The 17,708-nt window shown below is 49.1% G+C and overlaps 1 non-coding gene and 1 pseudogene across 1 annotated transcript; both read left to right on the top strand.

Moving 5' to 3' along the window:
* The window catches only part of LOC120381796, a 305,764-nt pseudogene that overhangs the window by 12,091 nt on the left and 275,965 nt on the right, over nt 1-17,708 (top strand).
* TRNAV-AAC lies at nt 9,066-9,138 on the top strand. The gene has a single exon. It is a non-coding gene; the product is annotated as a tRNA-Val (tRNA).

Below are 17,708 nucleotides of genomic sequence, written 5' to 3'. Positions count from 1 at the left end.
TTCTCAGCCTTAGCTTCTCCCTCTTTCAAGTAGGGATAATAATGATCCTCTCCTACCTAGCTCAACACACTCACTCTTCCCCAACACACACATTGTCTCTCCCCACACACACACACAGTCTCCACACCACAGTTGAAAAGCAGCTGGTAATCTAGTAAGAGGCCCATGGAACGGTGGGATAGAGAAACCTGCATCATGTGATGCTGTACCAGCCCGTGAGGCATTGCAAACCCTTCCCAAAACATCCTGCAGCCAGTTGCACAGTGGGATAGTTACCCACAGTGCACTGCTCTCTGTTGCCATCCACGAACTGCTAGCATGGATGTGCTCTGGGGACACAAGGGGCATAGGGAGGACATTCAATAGCTGTTTAGTTAAAACACTTTAACTAAAGCAGCAATGCCAGGGGGTTGGTGGCTCCTTTCTTTCCTCACCGTGGAGTAAACTCAGCTTTTTATTCCATTCTTGATGTTTCATGGAATAGCAACAGACGACTGAAGAAAGATGCGGACAGGGCGGGTCTCAAGGGAGGGGCAGAGAGGTGTGGGTAGTGGGCAGGGTGGGTTGCAGGGATGGGTCAGAGCGGTGGCGGCTGGCGGGCAGACCGTGTGGTCGGGGGTGGAGAGGCACGAGCAGGAGGCAGGAAGGCCTTGGGGGAGGAGAGGAGCGAGCGAGAGGTGGATCAGCCGTCCTCAGCCAAAGAGGAAGAGCGGGGGGTGGAAAGTGGCCAAACAGGAGCAAGGGGGGAGCACAGGTGGGGCCTCAGAGAGAGGAGAAGGGGGGGCAGTGCCATGGTCTGGGCACCAATGGGCCCCCCACTTCTAGGGCGCTTCCAGCGCTCACACCCAGCCTCCCCAAATGCAAGAGCCATGGGCCACCTATTCTCTTCATCTTCACTAACCAAGCCCCTCCCCAAGCTATGCTGATGGGAAAAGCCCTCCTGTTGACACAGCGCTATCTGCACCGGGATTAGGTTGATATAACTCCATTGCTTAGGGAGGTAAATTTTTCACACCCCTGAGTAATGTAGTTACACCGATCTAATTTTGTAGTGTAGACCTGTCCAAAGAACCTTGGGAGTAAAACTTCCCCTGCTCCTCTGCTTTACTGAATCCAAACACCAGCAAAACTTGTCAGGCCCAGATGGAGGTTGGCAGAGAGTCAGGTGTGTGTAGACATGATCTCTTCAGCAGCTGTAGGCACCATGACTTAGCTGGCTAAAACCACTGTTTTGTATACAGGTCAAGTTCCAGTGGTACCTTACCGAGTTGCTTTTGGGGCACCTGGTATTGGCTTCTGTCAGAAGACAAGATTCAGAGCTAGATGGACCTTCGGTCTAGCCTAGTGTGGTTTTTCTTATGGTTTAAATTACACTCACAGGCACTGAGGATAGAGTTACTGAAAGTTTGGGAGTTAGGAGCTGATAGGTCAGTGGTCCAGTCCCCTCTCAGACGACCCTGTCCCTCTGGGACAGGGGCAGGTCTGAGCTCTCACACCAAATGCTCATTGTGGCTGCCAGAATCTGTGGGCAGCTCGTTTAGTTTATGCCGAGGGTTGAGTCCTGTTTTGTGCACCGTGTCTGAGAATGAAAATCCTAAACCGCCCTTTGAAATAACAAAAGCAGCAGGACGTGTTTCTGTCCCTGCCCCAGAGCAGACAGACCGATGGAGAAATGCCATGAGTCCAGGGTAATACTCCCCTGCGGTTTTACCATTTCCACTTGCTAAACCCCCTCCCAACCTTCTGGGCTCCTGGAGCAGGGGACTGAGCCTGAGCCGAGACACGGACACTGCAACTTTACAGCCCAAGCCGCATGACCCTGATTAATGTGACACGGGCCAGTCGTGGGTGTTTCATTGCACTGGAGACGTAGCCTAATGTTATGTCTACACTGTGATTAACACACCCAGGGCACCTGTCGCAAAGCCCGGGTCAGCTGACTCAGGGTTATGGGGCTTGGGCTGCAAGACTATAAAATTACAGTGCAGACAGATGGGCTTGAGCCCAGTCTCTGAGACCCCCCGAGGGGTGAGGGTTTCTGAACCCAGGCTTCAGTGTGAACACAAATATCTGCACCACAGTTTTTAGCCTCTCAGCTTTAGCTCCATGAGCCCACGTCAGATGGTCCAGGCCAGCCATGCTTTTATCCCAGGAGAGATGGACTCTAAGGGTACATCTCCATTGCAATGTCAGCCCAGGGGTGGCTCGCTGTGCTCAAAGCAGCACCCTGGAAGCCCCATATTCACCACTCTCTTATAATGATGATACGGTTTGTACAAAGTCTGCCTGGTGAGGTGTCATTTCAAAAGTCTTGGTCTGTTGAACATTACTATTGTGTTGGATTGTGTGTGTAGCATTGGCTGGGAAGTTTTGCTCTGTGTGTGTGTGACTGAGATGAGGTTGGGAAATGCCCCCCACCAGCCTTTCAGGTGTGACAGTGGAGGAGCCAGACTCGCTGCTGGCCCATTAAAGGGATCCACACTGACAAGGACTATCCCAGGAACCGTGTACAATGCAGACTTCTCCGAGATAGCACAGCGACAATGGACACTGCTTGGCTCACATCATAGCAAAGGTACTTCCTAGCAAGTGGGAAGAAACTATGAAGGGGGCGGTAGAGACATTGTGAATTGGCCTCTCTCCCCCACAACTCAACAGCTGGAAACACACCTGGATGACAAAACTGATTCAGAAATCAGAAGAGAATAATAATAGTACACACTTGGAGTTGCAGCTAGCCGCAGATGTTAGGAGTAACAAGAAGGGTTTCTTCAGGTATGTTAGCAACAAGAAGAAAGTCAAGGAAAGTGAGGGCCCCTTGCTGAATGAGGGAGGGAACCTAGTGACAGAGGATGTGGAGAAAGCTAGTGTACTCAATGCTTTTTTTGCCTCTGTCTTCCCAGACAAGGTCAGCTCCCAGACAGCTGCACTCTGCAGCACGGTATGGGGAGGAGGTGACCAGCTCTCTGTGGGGAAAGAAGTAGTTCGGGACTATTTAGAAAAGCTGGACGAGCACAAGTCCATGGGGCCGGATGCGCTGCATCCGAGGGTGCTAAAGGAGTTGGCCGATGAGATTGCAGAGCCATTGGCCATTATCTTTGAAAACTCATGGCGATTGGGGGAGGCCCTGGATGACTGGAAAAAGGCTAATGTAGTGCCCATCTTTAAAAAAGGGAAGAAGGAAGATCCAGGGAACTACAGGCCAGTCAGTCTCACCTCAGTCCCTGGAAAAATCATGGAACAGGTCCTCAAGGAATCAATTCTGAACCACTTAAAGGAGGGGAAAGTGATCAGGAACAGTCAGCATGGATTCACCAAGGGCAAGTCATGCCTGACTAATCTAATTGCCTTCTATGATGAGATAACCGGCTCTGTGGATGAGGGGAAAGCAGTGGATGTGCTATTTCTGGACTTTAGCAAAGCTTTTGATACAGTCTCCCACAGTATTCTTGCCAGCAAGTTAAATAAGTATGGGCTGGATGAATGGACAGTAAGGTGGATAGAAAACTGGCTAGATGGTCGGGCTCAACGGGTAGTGATCAATGGTTCCATGTCTATTTGGCAGCCAGTATCAAGTGGAGTGCCACAAGGGTTGGTGCTGGGGCCGGTTTTATTCAATATCTTCATTAACAATCTGGAGGATGGTGTGGACTGCACCCTTAGCAAGTTTGCAGATGACACTAAACTGGGAGGAGTGGTTGATACACTGGAGGGTAGGGATAGGATAAGAGGGACCTAGACAAATTAGAGGATTGGGCCAAAAGAAATATGATGAGGTTCAACAAGGACAAGTGCAGAGTCCTGCACTTAGGACGGAAGAATCCCATGCACTGCTACAGACTAGGGACCGAATGGCTGGGCAGCAGTTCTGCAGAAAAGGACCTAGGGGTTACGGTGGACGAAAAGCTGAATATGAGTCAACAGTGTGCCCTTGTTGCCAAGAAGGCTAATAGCATTTTGGGTTGTATAAGTACGGGCATTTCCAGCAGATCGAGGGATGTGATCATTCCGCTCTATTCAGCACTGGTGAGGCCTCATTTGGAGTACAGTGTCCAGTGTTCGGCCCCACACTACAAGCAGGATGTGGATAAATTGGAGAGAGTCCAGCGGAGGGCAACAAAAAATGATTAGGGGGTTGAAGCACATGACTTATGAGGCGAGGCTGAGGAAACTGGGCTTGTTTAGTCTGCAGAAGAAAAGACTGAGGTGGGGATTTGATAGCTGCTTTCAACTACCTGACTGGGGGTTCCAAAGAGGATGGATCTAGACTTTTCTCAGTGGTAGAAGATGACAGAACAAGGAGTAATGGTCTCAAGTTGCAGTGGGGGAGGTTTAAGTTGGATATCAGGAAAAACTTTTTCACTCAGAGAGTGGTGAAGCACTGGAATGGGTTACCTAGGGAGGTGGTGGTATCTCCTTCCTTAGAGGTTTTTAAGGTCAGGCTTGACAAAGCCCTGGCTGGTATGATTTAGTTGGGGATTGGTCCTGCTTTGAGCAGTAGATTGGAGTAGTTGACCTCCTGAGGTCCCTTCCAACCCTGAGATTCTATGATTCTATGATTCTCTATGATACGGTTACATATTATGTCAATAACGTCACAGGAGGTGACACGGCATCAGTGAGACTGATACTGGAATACTGCCTTCAGTTTTGATGTCCTCATTTAAAAAAGATGTTGTGAAATTGGAGCTGGGGCAGCAAAGAGCCACCAAAGATTCTGAGGGCTGGAGAAAAATGCCTTCTAGTGAGCTATTGAAAGAGCTCAACCTGATTAGCTAATCAAAAGAAGATTGAAAAGTGACTTCATTGAAGTGTTGAAGTGCCTTAATGGAGAGAAAATACTGGGTATTAAATGGCTCTTGAATCTAGAAGAGAAAGGCATAACAAGACTCAATGGCTGGAAGGTGAAAAGAGACAAATTCATATTACAACTAAGGCACAAATATTCAACAGTCAGGATGATTAACCACAGGAACAAGCTACCAAGGAAAGTGGTGGATTCTCCATCTCCTGATGTCATTTCATGAAGACTAGATGCCTTTCTGGAATGTGTTTGCCCCCAAAGTAGCTCTTGTGTCATACAGGAGGCCTGTGATATGCAGGGGGTCAGATTAGATGCTCTAATGGTCTCTTCTGGCCGTAAAGTCAACTCATTTCTGAAAAACTGAGTGCAGCATTGGGAGCAGCGTCTGATGTTTCCCTGTCTAGCCGGCTTGCTGCCTAGAACGAACCCTCCTTGAGTGGGGTGATCCACAGGGAGTAGCTCAAACCTGCAAAGTGCCTGGCCAGGGGCAGGACATTGGCACAGCAAGGGAGGGGTGTGGCAGTGACATCACAAAGGCCTTTTGCAGGACCTCAGCCTATTGGTCCAAGGTGGTGGGGAGGTGGTGACCTCACAGAGAGATGCTGACATCAGCCAGGCAGGACCGGGACGAGGGGCCAGGGAAACCTCAGAGACTCCTGTGGCTTTGCTCCAGCAAGTCTCCTTCTCCAGGTCTCTCTCTGAGGACTGAGAGAGTATTCGGGTTCATGGACGTGAGCGCCAGGAGGAACCTCTTTCGAGTTTTCTCCTTCCCTTTGAGTGATTTTACTAGAAAACAGCCGTCCCTGTTTAGAAGGTAAGAGCCTCCTGGAGGTTTGAAACCTGTTCAGTCTGATCCATCTGGTGACAGGTCACTTCCCTTCTCTATACCTCAGGCTCCTCCCCATCTGCCCAATGGGAACAGGGACAGTTCTCGAACTCTGGGCAGTCGTGAGCCCGAGTGAGATAAGGGGCGATAAGGCCCTCTGTGAAGGAGAAAGGGGAGTTTCACGGTGTTTAGCAACAAGGAATTCTAAAGTTTGCTAAAATGTCTAGTCTGTGGAAACAAGAAATGTTCGAGGCCAAACTTTTTAACCACTAACTTTTCTAAAGCCCATTCAGGGATGTGAATCTCTGTCTTTTAGGTACCTGGGGTTCTTTGCCAGCAGGAGAGAAGAGGTTCCTGCCTCCATTTTTGTGGCCTTAACAAACCCGGTGTTGTGCCTCAGTTCTCATCTGAGATCCCTGAAAAAGAACATCTTCCCATCCATGAACAAGACAGGACCTATCTTTCAAAGGGGAACAAAGAGACCCCTGGGACTTACAGACTAGCTAGCCTCACTTCCATAGCTGGAGAGATACTGCAATACATTCTTAAACAGTTTGTCAGCAGCACCTACAGGATAATTTGGTTCTTAGGACGAGTGAGCATGGATTTGTCAAGAACAAATCATCCCAAACCAATCCTCTTTCCTTCTTTGGCAGGGTTCTGGGCCTAGTGGAGGTGGGTGAACAGTAGATGGGATCTATCTCGGGGTTACTAAGGCTTTTGGCACAGTCCCGCAGGACATTCTCACAAGCAAACAAGGGAAATGCGGTCTCGATGCAATCAGTGTCACGTGGGTGCAGAGCTGGTTGAAAGCCCAGACTCCAGGGGCCCTTCTCCATGGTTGGCTGCCCAACGGAGAGGGCGCACCTAGTGGGTCTGGCAGGGATCAGTCCGGGATCCGGTGCTATTCAATAGTTTCATGAATGATTTGGAAGATGGAGTGGAGAGCATGCTTCTAAAATGTGCAAATGACACCAAGCACTTTGGAGCTCAGGACTGGAATTCAAAACGCCCTTAACAAATTGGAGACTTGGTCTTCTTGAGCCAAACCCCATGGCTGGGCCCCTCTCTCTAGACTGGGCTGAAGTGAAACCCCAGAGCCAAACACTCCTCCTCCTGGACAGTGCTCTCTGACCTTGAATGGTCAGATGCTGCTTAGCGCTGTCAGAGCAGCTTTGGCTGGGGGATTCTCCCAGCACTTTCCAATAGCGGGAAGGTACGAAATCCCCATTTGCCTGCTGGGGACGGAGCCCTAGAGGGGGGAGCAACTTGCCCAAAGTCCCACCGGAAAAGGAAAACAACCAGCAGTGGAACCAATAGGGGTGTCAGGATCTTGGAGGCGCTGTCACCCCCACACTAGGGCGGTGTTATGCACCCCCTGCGGCTGGCCGAGTTTCTCCGTCTCTTGGCAATAAGACAGCCTAGAACCCCAACCAGGGTTATTCTATCTGCTACCCAAGATCCATAAACCTGGAAATCCTGGATGCCCCATCATCTCAGGCATTGGCACCCTGACAGCAGGATTGTCTGGCTATGTAGACGCTCCATCATCATTCCACACAAAGATGGACTACAAGCCGTCAGGAACAGTATCCCCGATAATGTCACAGCTGAACTTTGTGACTTTGTCCTCACCCATAACTATTTCACATTTGGGGACAATGTGTACCTTCAAGTCAGCGGCACTGCTATGGGTACTCACATGACCCCACAGTATGCCAACGTTTTTATGGCTGACTTAGAACAACGCTTCCTCAGCTCTTGTCCCCTAATGCCCCTACTCTACTTGTGCTACACTGATGACATCTTCATCATCTGGTCCCATGGAAAAGAAAACCCTTGAGGAATTCCACCATGATTTCAACAATTTCCATCCCACCTACAACCTCTGCCTGGACCAGTCCACACAAGAGATCCACTTCCTGGACACTACTGTGCTAATAAGCGATGGTCACATAAACACTACCCTATACCGGAAACATACTGAACGCTATACTTACCTACATGTCTCCAGCTTTCACCCAGACCACATCACACAATCCATTGTCTACAGCCAAGCTCTAAGATACAACCACATTTGCTCTAACCCCTCAGACAGAGACAAACACCTACAAGATCTCTATCAAGTGTTCTTACAACTACAGTACCCACCTGCTGAAGTGAAGAAGCAGATTGACAGAGCCAGAAGAGTACCCAGAAGTCACCTACTACAGGACAGGCCCAACAAAGAAAGTAACAGAACCCCACTAGCCGTCACCTTCAGCCCCCAACTAAAACCTCTCCAGTGCATCATCAAGGATCTACAACCCATCCTGAAGGACAATCCCTCACTCTCACAGATCTTGGGAGACAGGTCAGTCCTTGCTTACTGACAGCCACTCAACCTGAAGCAAATACTTATCAGCAAACACACAACAAAAACACTAACCCAGGAACCTATCCTTGCAACAAAGCCCATTGCCAACTCTCTCCCCATATCTGTTCAGGGGACACCATCATAGGACCTAATCACATCAGCCATGCCATCAGGGGCTCATTCACCTGCACATCTACCAATGTGATATGTGCCATCATGTGCCAGCAATGCCTCTCTGCCATGTACATTGGCCAAACCAGAGAGTCTCTACATAAAAGAATAAATGGACACAAATCAGACATCAAGAATTATAACATTCAAACACAGCCAGAGAACACTTCAATCTCCCTGGTCACTCGATTACAGACCTAAAAGTCGTAATATTACAACAAAAAACCTTCAACAACAGACTCCCACGAGAGATGCTGAATTGGAATTAATTTGCAAACTGGACACCGTTAAATTAGGCTTGAATAAAGACTGGGAGTGGGTGGGTCATTACACAAAGTAAAACTATTTCCCCATGTTTATTTGTCCCCCTACTGTTACTCACACCTTCTTGTCAACTGTGGGAAATGGGCCATCCTGATTGTCACTACAGGTTTTTTTCTCCTGCTGATAATAGCTCACCTTAACTGCTCACTCTCATTATAGTGTGGATGGCAACACCCATTTTTTCATGTTCTCTGTGTGTATATATATATCTTCCTGCTGTATTTTCCACTGTATGCATCTGATGAAGTGGATTTTAGCCCACGAAAGCTTATGCTCAAATAAGTTTGTTAGTCTCTAAGGTGCCACAAGTACTCCTCATTATTTTTGCAGATAAATTCATGGAGGTGAAGTCCATTAATGGCTATTAGGCAGCCTGGGTAAGGAATGGTATCCCTAGCCTCTGTTTGTCAGAGGGTGGAGATGGATGGCAGGAGAGAGATCACTTGATCATTGCCTGTTAGTTTCAGTCCCTCTGGGGCACCTGGCATTGGCCACTGTTGGCAGATAGGATATGGGGTTGGATGGACCTTTGGTCTGGCCATTCTTCTTTTCTTATGAAGGGAAGGGCAGAGCCCTGCAACAAAGTTTCTGTAGTGTAGTGGTTATCACGTTTGCCTAACACGCAAAAGGTCCCTGGTTCAAAACCAGGCAGGAACATGATGGCTTAATTTTTCCCAACTCCTAGTGGCCTGTCCCTGCTGTTGTAGGAGCAGCAGTGATTTCTATTGCTCAATAGGTCTGTTATACTTTCCCCATTCCCATTTTTGTCTCCTCTCCCTCTCTGAATGCCTGTGAAGTGGCTTCCCCCTCCCCCTCCCCCTCCCTCCTGCAATGCTTGTGGGATGAAGGGGCTGGTTGAACAGCTGGAAGAGCAGAAGAGCTCCTAGATAGACAAGGTGTCTGTGACTCTCATTAGGCAGCGATCACACACCCAGAGCATGGACATTGCCCAAGGTGGAGTGTGACGCACCAGATGCAGCCAAGTCATCTCTAGTCGCAGGCCATGAGGAGCAGGTCCTTAAAAGGGGAAGGGGCCCTGTGCTCAGGAGTCACTCACAAGCTTGTACCTCCAGTGAATGCCCTTCGCCCGGACCGCCTGGCCAGTGGTTCGCTGCATTGCAGTTCATTGTGCCTCGGGAAGACTTACCTTCATCGCACCGTCCATCGCGGTGCTGTGGGACACGTATCTTGCAGAATCCTGTGCCTGCCTCTTGGCTTCCCAGGGGTGGCTACTTGCAGCCCAGGAGAAGAAGGATGGTTCTGGTGAAAGGACGACAAGCAAAGCACTGGGAGGAAATTTGGGTGTGGGCTCTGCGCTGGGGGTGGGGGTGGGGTTCAGGAGGGGTGGTGCAGCTCCCAAAGTGACCGGTACACACAACCCTCTGGCAGCAGCTCCTAGATGAGTGGGGCCAGGGGATCTCCATGTGCTGCTGTCTGCAGGCGCTGCCCCCAGAGCTCCCATTGGCTACAGTTCCTGGCCAATGGGAGCTGCAGAGTTGGTGCTCGGGGCAGGGGCAGCACGTGGAGACACTCCCCCCCACCCCAGGGGATGCTGGGACATGCCAGCCACTTCTGGGAGCGGCACGGAGGGGCGTATGTAGAGTGGGCAGGGAGCCACCTTAGTGCTGCTGGCACATCTCTGCACACCCATTGTGGGGGGAGGGGAGCAGAGGGCCTCCATGTGCTGCCTGGGGTAGGGGCAGAGCACGGAGCTGCCTCCCCTCCGGGGTCTATTACAGGAGTGGGTGGGTGGGGTCTTTTGGCCTGCAAGGTGCAGCAGGTCAGACTAGATGATCACACTGGTCCCTTCTGACCTTAAAGGCTCTGAGTCTAAAAGGGAGAGGGAAGTAAAGGAATTTAAAAAAAAAATAAACCAAGCATTGTAATACCAGGATGACTCCAACTGCTCATTATATAGTCCCACCCCTTTCTTCCTCCACTGGGTGTTTAATGACCTGTTGGGATTTGGGACACTGATTCTCTCATTCCATTGATAAACTGATACAACATGACTGAAATTAAACCAATTCCCAGTTGAGGAATCATCACATGAGCTAGGAATCAAACCCAGGTCAACTGCATGGAAGGCAGCTATGCTCACCACTATACCACCAATGCATCTGGTGAAAGTCTCTGATTTTTCACACTTGGTGATTGGTCACCTTACTTCTCAGCATGAGGCGAATGTCTCTGTGGTCTCTGCCATTCATCGTGGGGAGTTTCCCCACTGATAACAGTTCTTGCTGGGTTGGGGATGGGAGACAGAAGAGGCGTTTATTCTGTTTCATTCCTCTCCATTTTCTGTTCCTCCCCTTCCCTTCCAGGGTCCTCCCTTCCATTTCAGACTGTGCAGTGACACCCTCCCTGCACCCAGGACTCTCGAGCCTCTGGAGCAGCACGATCCCATGAGATCCTCAGTGACCAAGGGTCTTTTCCAACTTCCAGGAGACACAGCTTGAATCTAAGGGAAGCTCTGTTCCTTCCTGGGGATCCTCTCTCCCTTCATGGAGATCAAGAGCATGAAGCCTCTCTGCCTTGCCTCCTGGGTCTGAATTAATGTCCCATTTCCCACTATGTGCTCGAAAGAAACAAATGTTTCTAACCCAGGTGAGCGGCGTTAATTCAGCTGGAATCCTTCACCCACATTCCTTAGGAGATACAGACTCTCTGTGACACAGACTGACTGGGGTTCATCTCTGTATGTCCCCAATGGGGAAGGAAAGACACTGAGGGCGAAGGAAGAAGATGGACAGAAGGAGTCAAATGGGGCTAGACCAGAATAGGACATTTTCTGCCTGTTAAAATGTACTAGACTCTAATTGCTTAAAACAAAACAAAACCCCACCAGCTTCTGTTTGAACCATCAGCTTTTCACAGAGCAGCCAAAGTGGTGAAGCACAGACACACATAACCACCGACAGCCCAAGTTTGTCTAAGAAGCACCTATAGTGGCTCATGCAGGGGGAAATACAGCTGTGGGTGTGAGTTCAGGCCTCACCCAGAGTGTTGGTTTTCATTAGCCACGGAGCTTCCCCCACTTGCTTTGCCCAATTCACATGGAAAGTGCCATAGGAGGGTGATGAGAGTAAATTCTAAACTCTGAAATGCGGCGGTTGACCCAGAGATTGGGATAAGGGGTTTGAAGAGAAAAAGCTCTAAGAGTATAAAACCAGACAGTCTACAGGGGCAGGTTCGGTACAACGCCTCAACAGGGAGCCATTTGGGGGGGTTCACTCCCTCTGTTCAATGTCCTGAGAGGTATTTGAAGATGAAGATAACGCCATGGCTAACAGGTGACTGGCACGTCCTGGGTTAAAGAAAGGGACCTGGGTTAATAGTCTGAAGATTTGCGTTACCGTCACTGTCTGACCCCCCTTCAGTGTGGAGCAGGTGTGTACGTTGCTGGGTGGAACGCACAGACTCCTGCAGAGCAGGGGCAGCTGTTCCCATGGCAGAGAGCCTGGCACTTAGGAGACTTTCTACACTTGCTGTTTTGAAGCAATTCAGTAAAATAACAGTGGAGCTACAATGTCTGGTCCAAAATTTCAGCTGCCCCTGGTGCAAAAACGCTATTTTAGGATCTACATCGGAGGCTCCTGGCACTAGGACACCTGACCAGAGAGCTCAGTGGGGGCGTAACAGCTGCTGACTCTGAGGGTCCCGGGCTAAATCCACTTGCAGGGGGAAGTGTTTTGATTTATTTGATGGATAATGAGCACCAGCTACCAGGGGAGAAGCCCTGAGAGTCGCTGCCACTCCAGCTGCTGCTAGGGCAGGGGGGAGCCCCAGGGGGCCAGCTGCTGCTCTGGCCAACCCAGAAGTGCTGCCAGAGGCCACCAAGCTGTGGCTGCTCCTGCTGCCCTCGGGACCACTGGTCAAGTGGTCCCCAGGGCCAGCCGCATTGGCCGCTGCTTGGGCGGTCCCTGGAGCCAGTTGATTGAGTGGCCCTGGAGTCAGCCACTGTGCCCACTGCAGAAGTCACGGAGGTTGCAGGAAGTCACAGAATCCGTCACTTCCACCACCTCCGTGATAGACACGGAGACAAACCCCTCCCTGCTGTGACTGCAGTTCCTGGAAGGAAAGAGAAGAACAGAAAGTGACGAGAGAAGAAAAAAAGAGAGATTCCCTGTCACCTCTCTCCCTGCTGCCTCCCCCCTTGTATTCTGTAACCCCATCTCACTGGGTTCCCTGTGCTGGTGCCATGGGGGTGACACTAGAGTTCTGGGGATTTGGGGGGAGGGGTAGGGGGCTCTTCACTTCTCAGCATTTCACACAAATTTGTCTTTGGGCTGAAATTTCTTCTGTTAGGCCTCTGTCAGAGCTGTACCCCACCCTGTTTGCGGGGGGGGGGGAAGAGGGGAGATGTAAATTGCAGAGCAGGCAGAGAAGTCGCCCATAAAGGGTCATATTGATCTGGTGACTGGTTCTGACCGGGGTCACACGTCCTATGACACAGGCTCATGTGCAGAACATGGGAGCTCTGGCTTGTCCTAAATGCTGTAGAGTGTGAGTTCCTGGGAGAGGGAGCAAGAGGAGAAAGGCAGAGACATTGGAGACGAGGAATTGGGGGGAGAAGAAGGAGAGAACAGAGAGACAGTAAATGATTGAAGCAGAACAGGTGTCCCAACTCCATCTTGCTCATCACAGATGTTCAGAGAGACAGGTAGTTGCGGGTTTTCCAGTGTCAAGTATGAACTTTGATTCTAACAATGTGCATTGAAATATCAAGGGGATCTCCACATACCTGATCTCTTCCCTCTCCCCTTTTTTAGTATTAATTTTTATTTTGATGTGTTTGGCTTAACCGTGATCGTCTCTTTCCCCACCTGTATTGCAATTTGGGGTTTATGTTTATTTTGCCTCCCTGTTGTTCATGTCATTATAATTATAACAGCAAAGGAATCTGCAGGAGGAAAAACTGACTCAAAACTTCATTTCCCCATCGTGCCGGAACATCCTACAAACAGCTCACACAGCTGGAATCATAACACGCAAAGCCAGGGGATGGGAGATGCAGGTTTCCAAGGGTTCTGTCTTTCTCAGATTACAATCTTCCCTGAGAAGGAAGGGGACAGCTTGTTTTAAAGACCAGGTTTGTGTTTGTTTCTGGTACATATGGAGGGGCTGGGTAGTGCTGATTCCAGCCCCCAGACTCTGGGAGGATAAGGAACAAATTCAGGATGCCAGTGACCTGCAGGAGGGAGATGATCTTTTGACAGTGAGGGACGCCTCGTCCTAAAGGCCTTTGTCTGCCCCCTTCCAGTGACTGTTTGGCACAGGAATGCAGCCCCCACTCCTGGGTCTCTCCTGGGGAAATAATGTTTCTGTGCAAAACACCAAAGCTTTTAACAGAAAAGAAAAGGAAATGGCCACACGATGGGATTAGGACATAAGGAATGAAACACAAGATCCTTCTCCCATGTGCATTGATTTTAACCTTGTTTGTGGTGGTGTTGTATCCCTGTTGGCCCCAGGGGTCCTCTGGGGCGCCGGGCATTGGCCACTTTCGGGAGAGTGGGCTAGATGAACTGGTCTGACTCAGTGTGGCTGTTCTTATGTTCTAACTGCTGGTTATGGAGGAGACGACCTTCCAGGCTACACAGAACTGAAGAAGTGTGTGGGGTTAGCTCCACAGCTTGTCTCTTTCACCAACAGAGGTTGGTCCTCTTACCCTCACCCGCCTTGTCTCTCTTGGACTCTGAAAAGTGCTTTCTCTCCACTCCCTTTGGAGAGAAGTTAAGTTTCCCTTTGGGCAACTATCAGGCTGAATCAATTGTATTGACTGTGACACTAGAATTGAAGATTTAATATTATAAATAAATGAGTCTAAACCTGAGGTTCTGGTTTTCACATTGGTTTTTCTAACTCCGTTCCCAGTTCTCTTCTAGAAAGGCCTCCAGGCTGCCTGCCCAGCCCAGCAAAAGTGGCCAGGAGAAAGCCCACACTGCTGCTCTTTCAGGTACTTGAAGGCTGCTATCAAACCCCCCTCACTCCGTCAGTCCCCAGTCTGTGGCAGTGCCTGGGATTCTTCCGTCCTAAGTGCAGGACTCTGCACTTCTCCTTGTTGAACCTACTCAGATTTCTTTGGGCCCAATCCTCCAATTTTTCTACGTCACTCTGGACCCAAACCCTGTCCTCCAGCGCTTGGATTCTTTACATGCTTTCACAGAGCACAGAGCACATGTTCCATGATTTCATAGGGCAGAGTTTTGTGCTATCGGGAGCTTTCCCTGTGTGAATTTGACAGGTGGATCAACATAGAGACACATTGTGACCCTTCTCAGGGTGCTGAGGACTGTAAGTCGCCTTGTTGCCACCTGCCACAAGGAAGAGGGAGTTTTGCATTTGGCAGCTGGATGTTAGTGACCAAACTCACCAGCCTGCTGGAACTCAAGGACCCTCCTCTGAGCTACAGCAGCCACCTTAACCCTTGAGTTCCTTCAATGTGTCCCCCTCTGGGGTCCAGCCCGGATCACCAGATACTCGATGGCAACAAAGAATCCTGTGGCACCTTATAGACTAACAGACGTTCTGCAGCATGAGCTTTCGTGGGTGAATACCCACTTCTTCAGATGCAAGTGGTGGAAATTTCCAGGGGCAGGTTTATATATGCAAGCAAGAAGCAAGCTAGAGATAACGAGGTTAGTTCAATCAGGGAGGATGAGGCCCTGTTCTAGCAGTTGAGGTGTGAAAACCAAGGGAGGAGAAACTGGTTCTGTAATTGGCAAGCCATTCACAGTCTTTGTTTAATCCTGAGCTGATGGTGTCAAATTTGCAGATGAACTGGAGCTCAGCAGTTTCTCTTTGAAGTCTGGTCCTGAAGTTTTTTTGCTGCAGGATGGCCACCTTAAGATCTGCTATTGTGTGGCCAGGGAGGTTGAAGTGTTCTCCTACAGGTTTTTGTATATTGCCATTCCTAATATCTGATTTGTGTCCATTTATCCTTTTCCTTAGAGACTGTCCAGTTTGGCCGATGAAATTCCAGATCCTCTCTTGCCCAAGTATCCCAGGTTACTAGTTTTACTGTGGACCATTGCTACTGTATTTCACACAGCACCTGAGTACAGTTATCGAACAAGCAAAAAATTTATTTAACAATGGATAGAGATTTAAACAAACGTGAGTGATGGAAACCAACTGTTACCAACTAAAGAAAGGCAGAAAATGATAGAATAGAAAGGCCAGCACAAAAAACAGAGAGAGGAACAATAAGATACTAAAAGGACAATGGTTGGAACTCTCCATTTCTCTCAGTTTCTGGACTAATGGGTAGTAGAGCTGTAGCAACAGTTGAGAAACCAGAGTAAATTAAATCTAAGGTTTGAACTGCTAGTGAAGCATTTTCCACACTCACAGCATTCCTAGGGGCTCTCTCCTCCGTAGATTGTTTGATGCCTAATAAGGTGCGAACTGCGATTGAAGGTTTTCCCGCACTCAGTGCATTCATAGGGCCTTTCCCCTGTGTGGATTCTCTGATGTACAGAAAGGGCTGAGCTGTGAGAGAAGTTTTTCCACACTCACTGCATCTATTTTTTCTCTTTCGCCTGAGGATATCCTGCTGTGTTGTGGTTTCCATGAGGATCTTCTGAGTTCCCCAACAGGAAATAAATTTATCCACTTTCTTCCCTGGCTGGTTTCCTTGATCTGTTTTTGGTCTGTGCTGAATCTCCCAGGATTTTCCCTGCTCATGACTCCTGGACACATTCCTTTTCGATCTTTGCAATAATGCTCTGTTTTTACCCACTGGCTCAACATTTTCAGGCTGAGAATTCTGCTCCTCTTTCTCACATGCCTTTGCATCACCTGCTGTGATAGAGACAGAAACATCAAACAGGGATGGAAAGGGGAAGACCAAACAAAAACAAGTGCTGAAGACAGGTCAAATAAAAATCAGGAGCTGAACTCCCCCAAACTCTTCCCCCAAATAGGAGAGAGGAGGGGGATGAATTCAGCCTTCACATCCCATCCAAATACGCAGGGGGAAGGGAGGAAGCTACTGCCTGGTGTCTGCTAGGATCTATAGGAAGCCATGAACTATATTTACCCTGAGGATATGACAATAATGAACTGAGAGACTTCCCCAAGGGCTTTGTTGGGCATCCCAGATGTTTCCTTCAGGCACTTACAGATTCTGAGGTGGTTTAATGTTTCCTCACCTGTGCAGGGAGATTTCAGGATCTCTCTTTCCTTTGAACCCTGGAGGTCTGGGACCCATGGGTCTTCCCCTTGTTCCAGCTGGGAGATAACATCACGCTGGAAAACTAGAAACCCTGCTCAGATGAAAGAAAACAAAGGAGTTCAGTTGATTTCATAAGACTTGGTCATAAAAAAAACATTCTATTAATTTAACTTCAGTGCTTAGTGTGACCTGGTGGGCCAGGGGCAGTTCTCACTGAAAATGCCAAGATCAGGGCAGGCTGAAAAAGGGAGAGCAGATGCTCCCAAAACTGCTGGTTAACACTGAAGTTAAACTCACCGACCAGTCACCAACTGTGCTTCTGATCACCCACGCGGGTAATCGAGAAGCTGAAAAAAGAAATCACACGGCCCCCTTTATTGCATCCCTGTTCTCTGACTCCCAATCAGCACCTAGGTCCAGTACAGTGAGAGGTTATTTGAAAACTCTGCTCACATAAACAAAGTGTTCCTCTGACCCCAAAGCGTCAGCCATATCACCAGGTCAGTATAGGTTTGGATATTACCCAAAATTCCATCCTTCCAGACAATCCTTTAGCATCTAAACTAAAGGTTTAAATGAAAGAAAGACAGAAAGAAGTTAAATGGGAAAGCAGTCAGATACATTCCAAAATGGATATATCAGGTTCTTAGCAGTATTGGTGAGTTGCTGGCTTGAAAGTCCGTCTGGAACACATCCACAGTTTGGATGGGTCATTCAGTCCTTTGTTCAAGGCTTCAGTTTGTAGAGAAGTTGCTCCAGAGGTAGGAAGGGAGATTGAAGACAAAATGGAGATGATGCAGCTGCCCTTTACATTCCTTTTGCCATGTGTCCTGTACTTCCTGTGTCCCAAACACAAGCTTCAAAGCACGTGGCATGGAAAAGCCTTGGAGTTCTCATTACACAGGCATACCCCGGCATGTCTTGCTAACTCAATAGGTGTATCCCCTTGGTCCTTTCCATGGGCTCATTGTACAGCTGATGACCCTCAATGGGCCATCAAACAGGCTAGGCAGTGTTGATGCCAATATGTCTGGGGGTGTCACCCAGA

Source organism: Mauremys reevesii, linkage group 14, assembly GCF_016161935.1.
Source record: "Mauremys reevesii isolate NIE-2019 linkage group 14, ASM1616193v1, whole genome shotgun sequence".
NCBI classification, from domain to species: Eukaryota; Metazoa; Chordata; order Testudines; family Geoemydidae; genus Mauremys; species Mauremys reevesii.
Note: the sequence above shows the minus strand (reverse complement) of the source record. Positions and strands in the feature narration are given on the sequence as shown.